Source organism: Artemia franciscana, chromosome 15 (genome assembly GCF_032884065.1).
Source record: "Artemia franciscana chromosome 15, ASM3288406v1, whole genome shotgun sequence".
Classification (NCBI taxonomy): domain Eukaryota; kingdom Metazoa; phylum Arthropoda; class Branchiopoda; order Anostraca; family Artemiidae; genus Artemia; species Artemia franciscana.
This window is the reverse complement of record NC_088877.1, coordinates 8,873,134-8,889,787: the sequence shown is the minus strand read 5'-3', so window position 1 is coordinate 8,889,787 and position 16,654 is coordinate 8,873,134. Positions and strand designations below refer to the sequence as shown.

The 16,654-nt window shown below is 33.5% G+C and overlaps 2 long non-coding RNA genes across 2 annotated transcripts in view; one reads left to right on the top strand and one right to left on the bottom strand.

Moving 5' to 3' along the window:
* Positions 1–125: 125 nt before the first annotated feature.
* LOC136036014 (uncharacterized) lies at positions 126–15,545 on the bottom strand. The gene is made up of 3 exons (XR_010619604.1): positions 15,485–15,545; positions 4,639–4,773; positions 126–143 (listed from the first exon to the last, which is right to left on the bottom strand). It is a non-coding gene; the product is annotated as an uncharacterized LOC136036014 (long non-coding RNA).
* The window catches only part of LOC136036012 (uncharacterized), a 29,811-nt gene continuing 13,733 nt past the window's right edge, over positions 577–16,654 (top strand). The window contains exons 1-2 of the long non-coding RNA XR_010619601.1: positions 577–1,438; positions 5,707–6,144. This is a non-coding gene — a long non-coding RNA (uncharacterized LOC136036012). The remainder of the gene's footprint in view (positions 1,439–5,706; positions 6,145–16,654) is intronic.

Sequence of the window (16,654 nt, the reverse complement as noted above, 5' to 3'; positions counted from 1 at the left end):
TTCTGGCAAAAAATAAGAAATTCCACATTTTTGTAGATAGGGGTTTGAAACTTCAGCAGTATGGTTTTCTTTGGTACGTCGAGTCTGATGGCGTCATTTCTGTTAAGATTCTATGACTTTTAGGGGGCGCTTCCTCCTATTTTCTGAAATAAGGCAAATTTTATTAGGCTCGTAACTAGTGATGGGTAAGACTAAACTTGCTGAAACTTATATATTTAAAATCAACATAAAAATACAATTCTTTTGATGTAACTATTGGTATCAAAATTCCGTTTTTTAGAGTTTTGGTTACTACTGAGCTGGGTCGCTACTTACAACAGTTGTTACCACGAACTGTTTGACTGAGCAAATAGTTTCACTGAGCAAAGATTTGAGAAAACATTTGAGATGACCCACATTGTCCCAGGGAAAACGGCTGTAAGTTACACATCTTGTCCGTTGTTCCCATATAGTATTTACTATTGGGAAAATATGGGAATTTTTTTTTTTGGGGGGGGAGGTTCCATGGCGGCATTTTCTAAGAGAATAGTTTCTATCGGGGAGAATAATTTTTCAGAGTGAATTTTACACGGGGGGAGGGGGGAGGGAACTTTAATAAAAAAAAGTTTCATCAAAGGAAAGTAAGGAGCAAAATTAAAAATTAAAACGAACAGGAACATGAAGGGGATTACTCCTTCTTCAACCCTCGCGCTTTAATTGTGACAAGAAGTCACAATTCCTTAGGAAAGACTACTCTAACACAATAGCCGTTGAAATTGAATGACACGTAATTTTCAAAAACTTTAAAACTTTGGCGTAAAGAGCGAGGCTTGAGGATGGGGTAGCCTCCTTCATATACATAATATTTTTTGTTTGTTTTAAGTCTGCTGCTACCTTTCAGTTAAAATAAAATTTCTTTTTATAAGTTTAGTTTCAAAAAATGACGGTACTTTCAATATTAACCGCATATCTTTCAAATGCAACAGAAACAAAAAAAACTATATGTAATAATATGTAAAAGTGACAAAGTCAGGCTAAAGAATCACTAATAGTCCAGTGAATGTGTTTGTTACACTATTGTAGAGTCTCATCGCTTTTTAATCTAAGTGGCTTCGTGCAATTCGGGGAATCCGAAGGATAGAGATTGTCATAAATGGCCCCCAACGAGGTGTGACTTCTTCGTTACCCTTGTCAAACCAGGTTGTCCAGCGGACACGTCGGGCATTTGGACATCTTCTAAGACTGCCTGCCAATAATCCAACTCGGATTCTCCACGCCGTTGAACCAGTCAGCAGGGACTGGAGAGATCCCAGACTACGACCCAAGTTCCGGTAGAATGATAGCGTCAGGGAATTCCTGGACCAGGCCGGAATTTCACTGCTTATACAGAGGCCCTTCCTGCAGACCACCCTCGTGGAGAAGGCTTAAAACACTCTCAACCCACTTGTATGATGATTAAGTAAGTAATTGTTTATTGTTTTTAAGTTAAAGTCGTTTCCCAAACCGATTTGCCAATTAGCAAATAAATACCTTTGCTATGAGATACGTGCAATAGTAAATTCTCAAAATTCTTAAAATAAGTCTCATTGAGAAATTGAAAAACTGAAAACTTAATTTATTCCTGAAAGTGGTTTTTCTTCGTGTTTAAGCTATACTAAAATCAAGATCCATCTTTTTGAGCAGTTATTTGGGAACATTGACCTCAAGCGCATATTTGGGTTGCTACATATAGTTCAGTATAGCTGCAAATGGCTTCTATCGATTAAATTAGAACTGAAGATTAGTAAAAGACCTTTATTTACCTATTATTTCCCTTAGTTCAATTCATTTTTTATGCTTTTATATACAATTTGCATTATGCCATTGTAGTTCTGAGTGTTGACGGTAGATGACAAACGCTGAGATTTGTTTCTAAGATTTAGTTTCCACTTTTCCATATTCATTATCACGGTCTTTAACTTTAAAATCCCTTTAGATATGGAGGAATTAGTCTTTGCCAATAAATAACACTAAAATCTACACAAATTCTGGAGTCTGGAACCAGTAGCTGTATGCCTTGGCATTGTCATCATAAGTTAAATCATAATTTTAAACTTCGTTTTTCAAGGATACTCCCAAAGGAAAAGTGTTTCCTGGATAAGTGCCAATCCTAGTACAGAAAATGAGCTCTGTTGAATGTAGAAAGAAATTATGGGCTTTAAATGAAATTTTTTTTTTACTTGGAAATAAAACTGGCAATATGAAAAAGGAAAGACTATATTCCTGTTTTTTGGTTTATTATTACGCTTATCGTCTGGAAAACTTTCTGGTAAATATTTGGCACGCAACATATTAATCTCTCCGGGACTATCGCAGTTTTAGTTAGTATCACATTTTTGTGCCCAAATTTTACCTCTGTGTCTGCCGCAATCTCTACCCACATCAGTTAGAATGCAGACCTCTTAGGCAAAGAATCACAGACAAAAAAAAATCCTTCGAAACCAGTGGACGATGATAATTTTCGAACAGGTAACTTAAGACTTAAGACTTAAGGTACCTTAAATTTTCTTCACAGACTACCTCAACCTCTCTATCCTCAATCCAAACTTTTGTAATGTTTTGATGTATGTACGATGTTAAATCAAACCTTTAAACCTCTTCCTGAATGTGTTTTCAGGACGGTGTTATCTACTGTAGGAAATTCGCCCTCAGACTAAACAACCTCAAACTATTGAAAGAGCTAAAGTGGAAGACTTTTTGGACTAGGAATCAGTATATATATTTATTTTTTGGTGATGAAAGAATCATTTGTATAGTAATTGTTTTAGGTAAAGCCATAATTATTATTAGACTAATTTAGATTACATCTTTATAGTAATTTTTGAAATATTTATCAGTTTTAACGTATAGTTGATATATAATTTTTTTATATCTTTATTTTATGGTTATATATATAATTTCTATATTTATATTTCTATTTAACAACATTGTTATGCTTATACTTATATAAATCCATTCTTCTCTGACAAAAAAATGGCTAAAATGTATCCACAATAAAACATCCTACAATTATTGCTTTAATGAAAATGCTGGAATAGATTCTGACAGCGGTAGAAGAGTCCAGATTAATCGTGGTTTGGGGATTATAAAACAATTCTTTGATAGGGATTTAAAAATACAGGACAATCTTGATAATAATCCTGGAAAAAATTCTGAAAGCGGAAAGATGGCTCAGACACATCACGTTTGATCTTGACTGACAAAAGGTTTATAAAATAATGCATTAACAGAATTTCCCTTTATTTTTAACAGCATAATTCGAATGTTGTTCTAAATTTATTACTTTTTTATTCACTTTAATTTTAAAATTCAGATCTTTATTTTGTTTCTGCCAAAGAAAGCTAGAACAAATGCAGCATAAATATAGGATGACCAAAAATTATTCACAGGGTGGGGGATAAATAATTCAATAAAATTATTAATATTTTTTTTATAGAGAAAACATTTATTATGAAACCAAAAAAAAAAACAGTAATAACAGCCACCCCAAGAAGTAAAAAACTTGTCCGAGAAGGACAAGCAAATTAAATTAGAAAATAATACAGGACAAAGAAAAAAAATTATTTATAAAACCAATAATACAGCCTAACCGGCATTTGAAGAACTCATATGGGCAGGACAACGGAAGCAAATGTACCAAGCCAAGCGCTACTACAATATAGAATATACGGATGGACAAGGGAAAAATAAAGGAGGCGTAGGACATATGTAGGGAAAAACTGCTTAAGTTTTCTCATTATACCTAAGTTATAAGACAGACTGTACATGCGATTTGAATGATAAATCTAATCAATATAAACCCCAAGGTACTTAATCGATAAAAAAAAAAAAAAAAAAAAAAAAAAAAGGTAAAGGACACGGCATTAGACTTTACAGTCCATACCGGCGGTGCTGATCTCCGTTTCTTGGCCTTTCAGCCAGGAAGTGCAATGGGGGGTCGGGGGCCAGCCGTCCTGTGCTTTCGCACACCCTTCCTGTTCACCTTCCCCAGATTTCTCCAGGTACCCATTTAGAGCTGGGTCGACTCTGGCTAAGCTTACAGAGTCATGCCACTGACCCCACGTCCCAAACTGAAGAATTGGGTACATTGGGATTCGAACCCGCGTCCTCTCAGACAAGGGATCCCGAATCCAGTGCACCAACCCACTCGGCCAGGACGGCTCCTGGCCGAGTGGGATTTTAAAGCAAAATCCCACAATGAGTAACAACTTAATTAATCCAAGGATAAAAAACGGAAGATCGAGAATAAATGACAAATTTTTACTTACCAAGATTAATCTTAAGCCTATATACCCTTAACCAAGAATGTAACCAATCTACATTATCTTTTAACGATATCAAGAGTAATCCTTACATCTTTGCAGCAATGATAGCCACTGTGTCATCCGCAAATAATGACATAGTTTGATTCCGAGACTTTTAGTCATGTCACTAACGCTGAAACAACAATTATGGATGCAATTAGGCATTTCATTAATAAACAAAGGGAAAAGAACCGGGCCAATAACAGATCCCTGTGGGACACCACAACTCACTGGGCGCAGTTCAGATTTTAAGCAATCCATCTCTACAAACTAGTACCGGTTACTCAGAAACTCCGTAGAAAATCAAATGCTTTACCTCGGATTCAATAAACTTCACACTTTTCCAAGAGTAGACTATGGTCAACTGTATCAAAAGCCTTCATTAGGTCTAGAAAAATTGCGATCAATCATCCACATCTTAGCAGCTTTTGATATGTTTTAACAAAATTATCTAAAATGATAATTTAAGGTGTAAATTTTGCAAAATTACACTTTAGATAGGTGTCATATACAACTTTCTGATATCATTCCCCTGAATCACTAGAGTATCCCCTTGTAATTTTACAAGGGTTTCATCATAATCGTGTCTTCCCTCTTAGTAATAGTACCGGTGTTGAAAATTTCCAATGGTGAGTAAAACACATACTTCTATAGATTAGTAATTTTGGTCATATGTCAATAATTTTAGATATCAAAACCAACTTTTCTGATTTTTTTTTTTTCTTAAATAGATTTGCCTAGTTCTAAAAAGTACCTTTTACAGTTGATGGCTCTTTGTTCTGAGTCTTCTTCCGGAAGACATAAAGTATAAACAAAAATATTTATATTTTGTACATTAAATCATAGTAGTCATATCAAATGAATTTGTCAAACGATCTATTTCGCAATTGAATTGGATTTTAAAGTCAATTTTTTGATTGTACGAAAAAATGGTTGCAAAAAAAGATCCAATAAACAAATCTTCTTCCAATTCTTGTTCACTTCTTATGTATAAGGAATACCGGAATTAATAAACACAGAAATTAAATATATAAAAAATTTGCAGATGAAATTAAAGTGCGATATTCAAATTTAAAACAGAAAGAAATTATTCTGTAAAACAGTCTTCCTTCCTTTTCTCCTTCTTTCTCCTTTTTTTTCTTTTTTTCTTTTTTTTTTAATGTGTTTGTGCTGTTGCATTGATGATTCCTCTTTTCGTTATATAAGAAAGAATATCCTTCACAAAGTATATAAGAGAGTCATCCTTCACTCCATTTATGCTAAAGTTTGACTTTTTGGCCTGATTTCTTCTGAGCGATTGCTCAAATAATAACAATTAAAGCCTCATAAAAATAATATAAGAAAACAGATATTTATCGGTTATTTACCTTTACTGAATTCACAGGAAGCTACAGTGATGACAGATGTTAAATATGACTCCGAAGCATTGGTGCTCCAAAAATCAGAGGAAGATTTGCTAGATGTTTTCCAGAGAAATAGCCTACGGATTGTTCTGGAAACCCGGCTTACCGAGCGTATTTCAAATAGTGGGCTGTACAAAAAGTGTGGTTCAATCCCGTTTTCTAGGGCTATAATGAGCGAAAGATTGATATGGCTTGAGTACCTTCTGCGGATGAAGTATGGCACACTACCAAAGATTGTCCTTTTCGGCCAACTGTCTAGGGCTAAACGAAAAGCGTGGTTGGGGTGGAAGGATGTCATAAAGAAAGATTTAAAGGATATGGGAACTTCCTGGGAGGGTGTAAAGAGGGAGGCTTTGAAAAGTTTGGTACGGAGAAGGAGCTTGTGTAGCTGTGTTGGCTTCAGGCTGCTTGGTGCTGTGGTGAGTTATTAGAAGTAGTAGTAGTAATTCTATATGCTACTATATGTGGTTTGCAATTATGCCAATGCAGCGTTGATCAATGGTGCTAGTTGGCAGACAATGTGTTTCGTTTTAATAATTTAGGTTCTACTTTACGATCATATAATATATCTATTTGGATTACATAATCCATTATTCAATTGAAATTATTCAATCGAAAAGTTTCAAGTTGTTAAAGAAAAAAGAAAAAAATTTTCTTGTGTAGGCCTACTGGATCTCCTTGACCAAGTGGCTAAAGGATACAAGTTCCAAGTCGACGAATAAACTTTTTGGCGCTTTTTTGGAACCTAAGTTTGAGCACACAAAGCTCGGAAAGTAAATATTTTAGTACATTAGGACCCCTTGGTTGGAAAACTAAGGGGTTATTTTTCAAACCCATCAGAAACAAATTTTTTGACCCTCTAAGACCCCTTCCAAGGCAAAATGTAAGGTCATCCTGACCCAGAGAGTGATCCTTAAAATTTTGCGTTTAACATAACATATTTAAAGTTTAATAGATTTGAGAACTATAGAAATACCAACCATCTAAAAACCCTTTGGAATGTAACGGAATGTAATAGAGTTTAAGAGGTAAACATTTTAAATTCAAGGTTTGTTTTTGGGTTTCATGTTATTCAACGATCCAAACAATGCATTGTGTAAAATTTTGACATCCTAGCAACAGATTTACTGGTTAAAAAACTTTCAAAGAACGGAATGTGTTGTCATTAATAATTTAACATTATAATTTGCTTTCATAATAATTTTGATCTTTAGTATTGTTTGAACAGCTCTGCACCAACGGCGAGTGTAGAGAGTGGGGCTCCTTCAAAAGCAAATAAACCACGCTTCGCATTTTTCTACATAAGAGGGCCTGAGGCGTATACAATAAGATTATATCTAATTATTGCTGATATTTTAAGTCTGATCAACATATTTTTTTTCAAGTACTATACTCCAATCTTTAATTAATATTCTTTTGTGACAAAAAAAACAGTTAATGATTATAATACATACACATCTTTTTCCCCAATTTTTGTTGTTTAAGTAATTACGAATAATTTCTGAGGCCATTCTGGCTAAGAATGACAAGATGAAAAAAAAATCAAAAAGAAGAAAAACATGGGTGTTCCTATTCATTGTGAATAAGAATAGGATACAAATATATCGGCCCTCTACTGTTTTCAGTGTAAAAATACTTTTAAGATACTTTCACTGAGGACCGTTGAACTAAGATATTGGCTGATAAAATACGCATTGTATTTCCACTTGCAATGACCGCAAATATCCCAATTTTTTTTTGTCGAAATTTTTAAAATAGAAATAGCTCAAGTTAGTTTCAAAATGAATTCTTTTATAGAAACTTGTGAATGCATAACCAGCGTGGTATCAAAGTGCTGCAAAACCACCAACACTCAAAATCTCAATTAAATCCAACAAAATTAGAAATACACTAAATACTCCCAGAGGGCACAATAACTATAGATATTTATTATATTTTTATTGAAAAAATCAAAAACCCTTTGATGTAAATAGATTGAGTCCGAAAAAATTTTAGTTCAGTAACAATGGCAAAATTTCTTACTCTGTGGTTTCTTATTTTTCTTTAGACCAAAATAATGGCAAAATTTAACTTTCCAAGTCTCTTTAGTTAAATTTTAAATTCCAATAGCTTGGAAGTTTTTCAAATAAATGCAATTACAGGTATAAACTCACTTCTTTGATTTTCCTTGCAAAAAACTGTCGACAGAAGGGAAAAATATCAAACATTTCTCTAGATAGGGGAATCATAATTATCAAATTTTTTTCGGCCAGTCTGTAATCATCTATTTTATAGATGTTAACAATATTTGTCACCAAGTAGTATAAGGGTCTTAACTGATTTTATTTTTTTTTATTTTAGAGAATTGCACACAGCCCAAACCTCTCAAGAGAGATAGTAAACATTAGTCAGAGTGGTCAAGTAAGTCAAAATGTATTTTTGGACTATCTATACATGATTTCGTTTTCTATTGGTGGGAGCATAAAAAAAAGGGAAAAAAAGAGCATCATAAATGGAGTTTAGTAGTATTTTTAGCAGTAATAAAAGCTCAGAACAATTTCCTCGATATTTTTTTGAAAATTTGGCGAATCTTTTAAGCTCAAATGAAAAATGCATGTTATATAACACAGCCTTTTGAATTGATACATCTCATTAGATACCAATTAGAATAAGGAATATTATTAATCAATATATTACTCACCCAGTTATCAAGAAGACAAAAAAAAAAACGAAAAATCCTGCAGAGAAGAAAATTTATTGAATGTAGATGGCGTTTTCATCATTCATTTTTCCCTTTTCTTTATCGGGAATTTTGTTGTTGCTGCTGACGGTTTTTTCCCCTAATAGATAGAAAATACTTAAAGAAAATTAATTATATTATCTTATTACATGGTGTATTATGTTTGTTTATTATGTCACCAATTGATCCCCGTGTTTTTTACTAATTGGGCTCTTATTTTTAGTCATTTTAGAAGAAAAATTCTAGTTGTATTTTTGAATGAATTACAACTGACTCTGAAGATTTAAGCAATAAATATTTTTAGGAGTTATTCTCTCTCTTAAGAGACAATTTTAGAATTATGATGTTTAATTCAGAACAGAAAAAATTTCTTTTTAAAACACATAAATTAAAAATTTTAGTATTTTAGAAAAATGCAACACAAATAAACCCTTCTAGTTTCCGACATTAGTAGTAAAAATATTTTTTTCATCGTAACGTTGTTATATCAGAACATTCATTCCTGAAGCATAGGTGTTAAAAATTTATATGGTGACATAAAAATAGGTCATTTCGATTTAGTTTTGGGTTGTTTTGTACTAAGATGATGATGTTATTTCTAGGAATCCATCTCCAACTTGCTAATCTCTGTATGCTTAAATTTTCTTTCACTGGAATACGTTTTTTGACTTTCTACTTCAAGTAATCATTTGCCCCATTGGGCCTAGAGCAAAGAAGAACAAAAGGAGAGTCGTAATACCCAGTCACTTCTACTTCATAAAAAGGGCTGTAAAAATTCATCGTTTCTATTGGACAGTTTCTAACTGTCCAATAGATGGACGTTTCTAACAGTACTCTTTAAGCATTCAATGACCCTCAGTTTTATTTGAGCATTTATTTTGAATGTAACTTTATGGGGATAATCAGAGCCGCATTCAAGATTTTTGGGGGGAGGAGGTCTTACAAGAGGATTTCTTTGGGGGGGGGGAGCACAAAAAAATTGAAAAACACATAATTCTTATTATGTTTATTTATGTTACGTTTTTAAAAGTCAGAAAAACATTCGAGGGGTGTTAAACCTCCCCCTCCACCTTGGATACGGTCTAGGTGATAAGGAATATGTTGGGTATATATTCCATCAATAATATGTACCTACATCTACTTCAAATGTTAAATCCAAAATATTTTATTATGTTTACGTTTCTTCTAAAGTTTATCGATAAGCCTGTAGGCCAAGAATATGGTGCATAGTAGAGTATGGTATTATAGGCCAAGAATGTAGATACAAATAGAATACAAATACAAAATAAAACACAAAATGGAAAAAATTTACAGTTTTCTGAAGCACAATCTGAAGTGGGTAGGATTTTAGTTCGATAGAATTTTGGCAAGAATCTCTTCGAGCCATTTTTTTGTTTTCTAGTGCAAGTTGGCCGAAATTAATGCATCTCTCCCACAAGCTATTTTTGTTACTTCAAAACTAGTGTTTTGAATTTTTATTCATATCAACTCCAGACTCATATTTTACGACTACTGGTCTAATCTAGGGGCTTTTACCATCTTTTCTAAAATAAAGACGTTTTCTAATTCTTCTTTCTTTATATTTGTCATTTTAAGTTTCAGGATTTTACGAATTTGGAACCATTTTCAAACTGAAGTCTTCTAATAGATTTGTTATTGTCAAAAATCTATTTTTAAAACACTTTTCTGCTGTTGTTAAAGGTCGTTCTGTACTTACAGTTTTGTTACACACTGTTTGAAATATTGCTTCAATTTGTGGGGAAAAACAAGCAGCAGCAACAATAAAATTCCCAATAATAAAAGGGAAAAATGAATGCTGAAAACGACATCTACATCCAATAAATTTCCTTCTCTGCAGGATTTTTCAGTTGTGTTTTTTCTTTATGTCTTCTTGATAATTGGGTGAGTAATATATTGATATTCCTTATTCTAATCAACATCTAATGAGGTGTAACAATTCAAAAGGTTGTATGTTACACAAAATACATTTTTCGTGAGAGCTTATAATATTCGCTAAATCTTTAGAAGAAATATCGAGGAATTTGTTCTGAGCTTTTATTACTGCTAAAAATACTACTAAACTCCATTTATGAAGCACTGTATTTCCCTTTATTCAAACTCTCACCAATGGAAAACAAAACTACATATAGTTGGTCCAAAAATACATTTTGACTTACTTGACCACTCTGACTATTGTTTGTTATCTCTCTTGAGAGGTTTGGGTTGTGTGCAATTCTCAAAAAAAAAAAAAAATTAAGAACCTCATTCTTCTTCATGGCAAATATAAAGAGGTATTGTACTTCCTTTTCTCTTAACTCCCACCAATAGAAAACGAAATCATGTATAGATAGGCCAAAAATACATTTTGACTTACTTGACCACTCTGACTAATGTTTGTTATCTCTCTTGAGAAGTTCAGGTTTGTGTGCGATTCTCGAAATGAAAAAAAAAAAATTAAGAACCTCATTCATCGTGGTGGCAAACGTAAAGACGGGCAAGCATGAAACTCCCATTGAATCGTCACTTAGCGGGAGTTTTGACCACGATTAGTGAAGATTTTTCGTAGCCTATTTGAAGCTTTTGTTTAATGTTGACAAGAGCTTATGCAGCGAGACCTGACGGTGTACTGCTAATATAGATACCAAGCCACTTAATAACATTGGCACATCGGATTTGAGAATATTCATATGGCAATGTAAACACAATAAATGGTGATTTTACATCAAATGCTAGGTACTCACATTTATCAACATTCAGAGCTAATCCAATATTAGAAAAAAAACACAAGAAACAATATCAAGCGAGAGAAACAAACCTGATCTCGAGAGATCATCTGGATAAGCAACATATGAAATGTTGGTGTAGCATAGAAAGCAAGTCCGCTTGATATTTCTTAACACATGATTAAAGCACATCTTGAATAAATGCGGGATAAGTCTCGATCTTGGTGAACAACTGACCTAACAGGGATATTACCAAAAACACCAGACTGTATATTCTATCTAAGAAATGATATATCATACCAGAAACGTAATAACAAAATAGCTGACAAATTAACTCCTGATGCAGTCAGATCGAGACAAAGCTGGGCATTGCAAACAGAATCAAATGTCTTAGCTAAGTCAAATGTGCACATTTGAAGTTCATGAACGTTGGCTTGAGCATCCGGTAGTAAATTAACTAGTGCGTGATGAGCATGTTTACAACCGACACGTGATTTGAATCCGAACTGATTCATACCAAGTTTGCAATTTGTATCGATTTTTGCAAGAAGAATGTGTTCAAATACCTTACTTAAATTGCAGGCAAATGTAATTGGTACATATGAATTGTAATTTAAGAGGTGTCCTCCACGCTTCAAATGAGAAGTGACGGGTCCGCATAAAAAATGAATCAGGAACAAGCGAAGATGACAAAAATGTCTGGAATAATAATTGTAAATGTGAAAACACAGCAACTGACTCTAAAGTAAAGTGCTCCACACAAATACCACTAGAGTTCACACTTTTTGATTTAAGTTGCTTTGCACCGGTTAGAACAGTAACAAGGTAAACAGGAACAACATATTTTTGTTTGAATTTTGTCGGCAACAGTTTAGAGCAAAAATCTGTGAAAAAACAATCAAATTATAATGAGATACATCAAAAGATTCAGCCATATATCACTAGAAAAACAAACAGTACTATCAGCAGACCTGTCAACCTCGGCTGAACTGATAAAACGTCTCAGCTGAGCTGCTTTTTAGGAAATCCAGTGCTGTTATAATAAAAACTACAGAAATACCGCTTAAAAAAGCAGCTTAGACCTTTTTATTAAGTCAAACTCTTGTCCTCTTTTTGGTCAGGTGCAAGCGATCCAAAGGTCATAATTTAGTCATAATTTAGTCATAATTTAGTCATAATTTAGTCATAATTTAGCACTGTTGTTTAGGATTTTCTTTCCAATAGAACTTTTTTCTATTTTCTTTTTTCCAATTTCTTTCTTTTTTCCAATTTTCTTTCCAATTTCTTTCCAATTTTCTTTCCAATAGGGTATTAGGAACCTAAAAAGGGCAAAGGATTAAGGGTAAGGGTATTAGGACACAAGCAGACAAGAAGGACTGTAGCATCTTCAGCCCGTTTTAATCAACAATATGGTATAATTAACATTATATTATGAAAAGAGAAATCACCAATGCAACAGCACAAACACATAAAAAAAAAGAGACAGAAGGAGAAAAGGAAGACTGTTTTCCTAACGTACAATTGACAATATGGTACAATTAAAAATATGGTACAATTAACATAATTAACAAAATTATTACGCATATGAGGGGTTTACCTTCTTGTAATACCTCGCTCTTTACGCTAAAGTATTTTTAGCAGTTTCAACTATTTATTCTACGGCCTTTGTGATTCAAGGGTTATTCATAAGATATTGGGACAAAATTTAAGCTTTGGTGTAAAGAGCGAGGTATTGATGAGGGGGATGAACTCCCTCATATACGCAATGGAAACATTTGAATATAGAAGCCCGTTACGTAAGTTAATTCGTAAATTATATATATTTTTTTTTTACAAATGAAAACGTTCGTAAAAAATTAAAAGTTCTAGTTGCCCTTTTAAGTAATCAAAAATTGGAAGGCAACAGGCCTCCTCCCCGGCTCTTTTTATTCAAAATCTTCCGATTAAAACTATGAAAAAGCCATTTAGCCAAAAAAAATTAATATGCAAATTTCGTTTTAATTATTTATGTGCGGAGAGCCAAAATTAAAACATGCACCAATTCAAAAACGTTCAAAAATTAAAAAAAAACAAGTTTTTTCAACTGAAAGTAAGGAGCGACATGAAGAATTAATAGGAACAGAAATTACTCCGTTATATGAAAGGGGTTGTTCCCTCCTCAATACCCCGCTCTTTACGCTAAAGTTTTTTTTTATTGCTTTAAGAAGTAGAGTTATGAGAAAGGGTCAAATCACACCATCGAATATGCAAATTTCAATTCAGTGTATCAGAAAACCATACTGTAGAAGTTTCAAGCTCCTATCTATAAAAATGTTCCATATTTTTTTGCCGGAAGACCGATCACGGGTGCCTGTTTGTTTGTTTTATTGTTTGTTTTTTGTTTTATTTTTCCCCAGGGGTGATCGTACCAACCAATTGGTCCTGGAATGTCACAAGAGGTCTCATTATAACGAAAATAAAACTTCTAGTGCCCTTTTTGAGTGACCAAAAAATTTGGAGGGCACCTACGCCCCTCCCACGCTCATTTTTCCCGAAGTCAAAGGATCAGAATTTTGAGATAGCCATTTTGTTCAGCATAGTAAAAAAACATAATAAATATGTCTTTGGGGCTGAATTACTACCCCAAAGTCTCCAGGGGAGGGGCTGCAAGTTGCAAAATTTGACCATTGTTTACATACAGTAATGGTTATTAGGATGTGTAGAGAGGTTTTCAGGGGGATTTTTTGGTTGGGGAGAGGTTTGAGGGGAGGGGGCTACGTTGGAGGATCTTCCCTTAGAGGTATTTTTCATGGGGGAAGAGAAGTTCCATGAAGGGAGTGCAGGATTTTATAGCATTATTTAAGAAAAACGATGAAAAAATAAATATGAAAAAGTTTTTTTTCCATTGAAAGTAAGGAGCAGCATTAAAAGTTAAAACAAACAGAGATTATTACGCATATGAAGGGATCATCTCCTCCTAAATAACTCGCTTTCTACGCTAAAGTATTTTTAGTAATTTCAATTATTTATTCTACGATCTTTGTGATTCAGGGGCCATTCTTAAAGAATTTGGACAAAATTAAAGCCTTAGTGTAAATAGCGACGTATTAACAAGGGGGCCAACCCCCTCATATACATAATAAAAATATTCGAGTATAGAAGTTCGTTACACAAGCTAATTCGCAAGTTACTTACATTTTTCTAATAAAAAACGTTCGTTAAAAATTTAAAGTTCTAGTTGCCTTTCTGAATAACCGAAAAATTGGAGGGCAACTAGGCCTCCTCCCTCACCCTTTTCCCTCAAAATTGTCCAATGAAAACTAAGAGAAACCCATTTAGCACAAAAATAATACGCAAATTTTGTTTTAATTAGTCAAGTGCAGAGAGCCAAAATCAAACATGCATTAATTAAAAAACGTTCAGAAATTAATAAAATAACAAGGTTTTTTTTACTGGAAGTGAGGAGCGACATTAAAACTTAAAACGAACAGAAAGTACTCCGTGTATAATAATAATAATAATTTATTTTTTGACCCGCTACAAAAAATCAAAGCGGAGTATCAATAAAAGAAACAAAATAAACACTACACAAAACAGAAAAAGCAAGAAACTAAAGCAAACGAGTAAGGCCTCCGTGGGTGGGCAGATACTTATAAGTAGACTGGGGTATTTTGCCAGCAAGCTCTGTGAGCTTCGACCCAATATCCGGGAAACTATAAATAGATATGAGGCTCCTATTCCTATACCATGGAGGCAGATACAATAGAAAACGGGAAAACCGGAAATGATAAGAACGAATTGAACTGATATCTTTTTTATGAAAAATAGGGTAAATACCAGAAAGAAACAAAACCGAATGATCTGTAAAAACCGAGTATAATTTAGCAAGAGACTTTCTATTGTATCTACGTTGGTTAGCAACAATTTTACAGTAACTTAATTGGATTTTCTTCTTACAAGCAGCAACAGTGAGAGTCCGTAAGGATTTTAGAATTTTACTAACGTTAATTCCCAGCCACCGAAATGAAGAAACCGACGGGATAGAAAGATAGAAACCGGGGTAAGGGGCTCTTCCCTTTCAACGCCCCGCTCTTTACGCTAATTTTTTTAATGTTTTAAAAGGTAGAGTTGAGAGAAAGAGTCATACTTTCAGTGAAAAAAAAAACTGTTCTTATTTAATTAGTGAGAAAGTTTATTCTTATTTCTTCAGCTGCTCTGGTCTAGTCCACTTTAGGTTTAATTAAATAAAAAAACTATTAATATTTCTCAGATTAACAGCTTAAACTCATTTAATCTCTAGTTTCGGGTGCTATTCTAAAATATCGTTGACAAAATTACTTCTCTGAAAAGAAAAACCTAAAACTCTAGGTGAATCAATCAAAACCAAATATAGTCGAAAAGCTGCGACGAATACTAATTGGATGATTATTTTGCAACAGACTTAATATGCTGGTTTTCTTCGTTTGTTTATTTGAAGGTTGATTCTAGCCTATTGATTAAACAGGAAATCTAAATTGTATAATGGGATTATTTTCTTTTGTATTATGTAACCTTTTTTTAGTTATTTGCTGTTTTGAGTTCTCATTTTCTGCTTTTTCATTTCTATGTCCACTATGTCACAGATTCCACTTCTTGTGTTTGCCTCTTGTGTTTGTGTTTGTGAATTTCTTATATTCACAAGAGATATATTCCGGGTTTTTCTATAAGCTTTCCATATCTAAATTTTTGTTTCTTAGTTGCTTTCTTGCTTCGGTAAAATTTAGAAAGAAGCTAAAGTTATTTTCTTTCTTTATTACTTTTTAGTATAATACTTTTCTTTCTTACTTTAGTTTCCTTTCTTTCTTACCATGGCTTGTTGTCACAGTTGGTCAGGAAGGCTATGCTTTTTCTCAAACCGCTGGTCAAAGGACACCTATATAATTTTCGTTGAGATTGCTTTTTCTTTTCTATGATTTTGCTCATTTTTTGCTATAAGGAAGTAACCCCACTCGCCTTCTTCTGTGAACCCTTTTATTTTTGAACTGAAATAAAAAAGATGACAAAGCCAGACATTTCGGCTGCTGGAATACGTAAGTTGTTATGTGATATATCAGTAAAAAAAAAAAAAAAAAAGCTAGATACCGGTTTTCAAACAGTTCCTGGTAACGAACTATAGCAAGGAGCGATCCGGCTCAATAGTATTAAATAAAAAAACTAGTTTTTTTTTTTAACTGAGAGTAAGGAGCAACATTAAAACTTAAAACGAACAGAAATTACTCCGTATATGAAATGGGTTGTCCCCTCCGCAATCCCTCGCTCTTTACGATAAAGCTTTTAACTGTTTTAAAAAGTAGAATTGTTGCAAAGAGTCAAACTTTAGCATAAAGAGCGAGGGATTGCGGAGGGGACAACCCATTTCATATACGGAGTAATTTCTGTTCGTTTTAAGTTTTAATGTCGCTCCTTGCTCTCAGTTAAAAAAACTAGTTTTTTTTTATTTAATTTCTGAACGTTTTTGAATTAATGCAT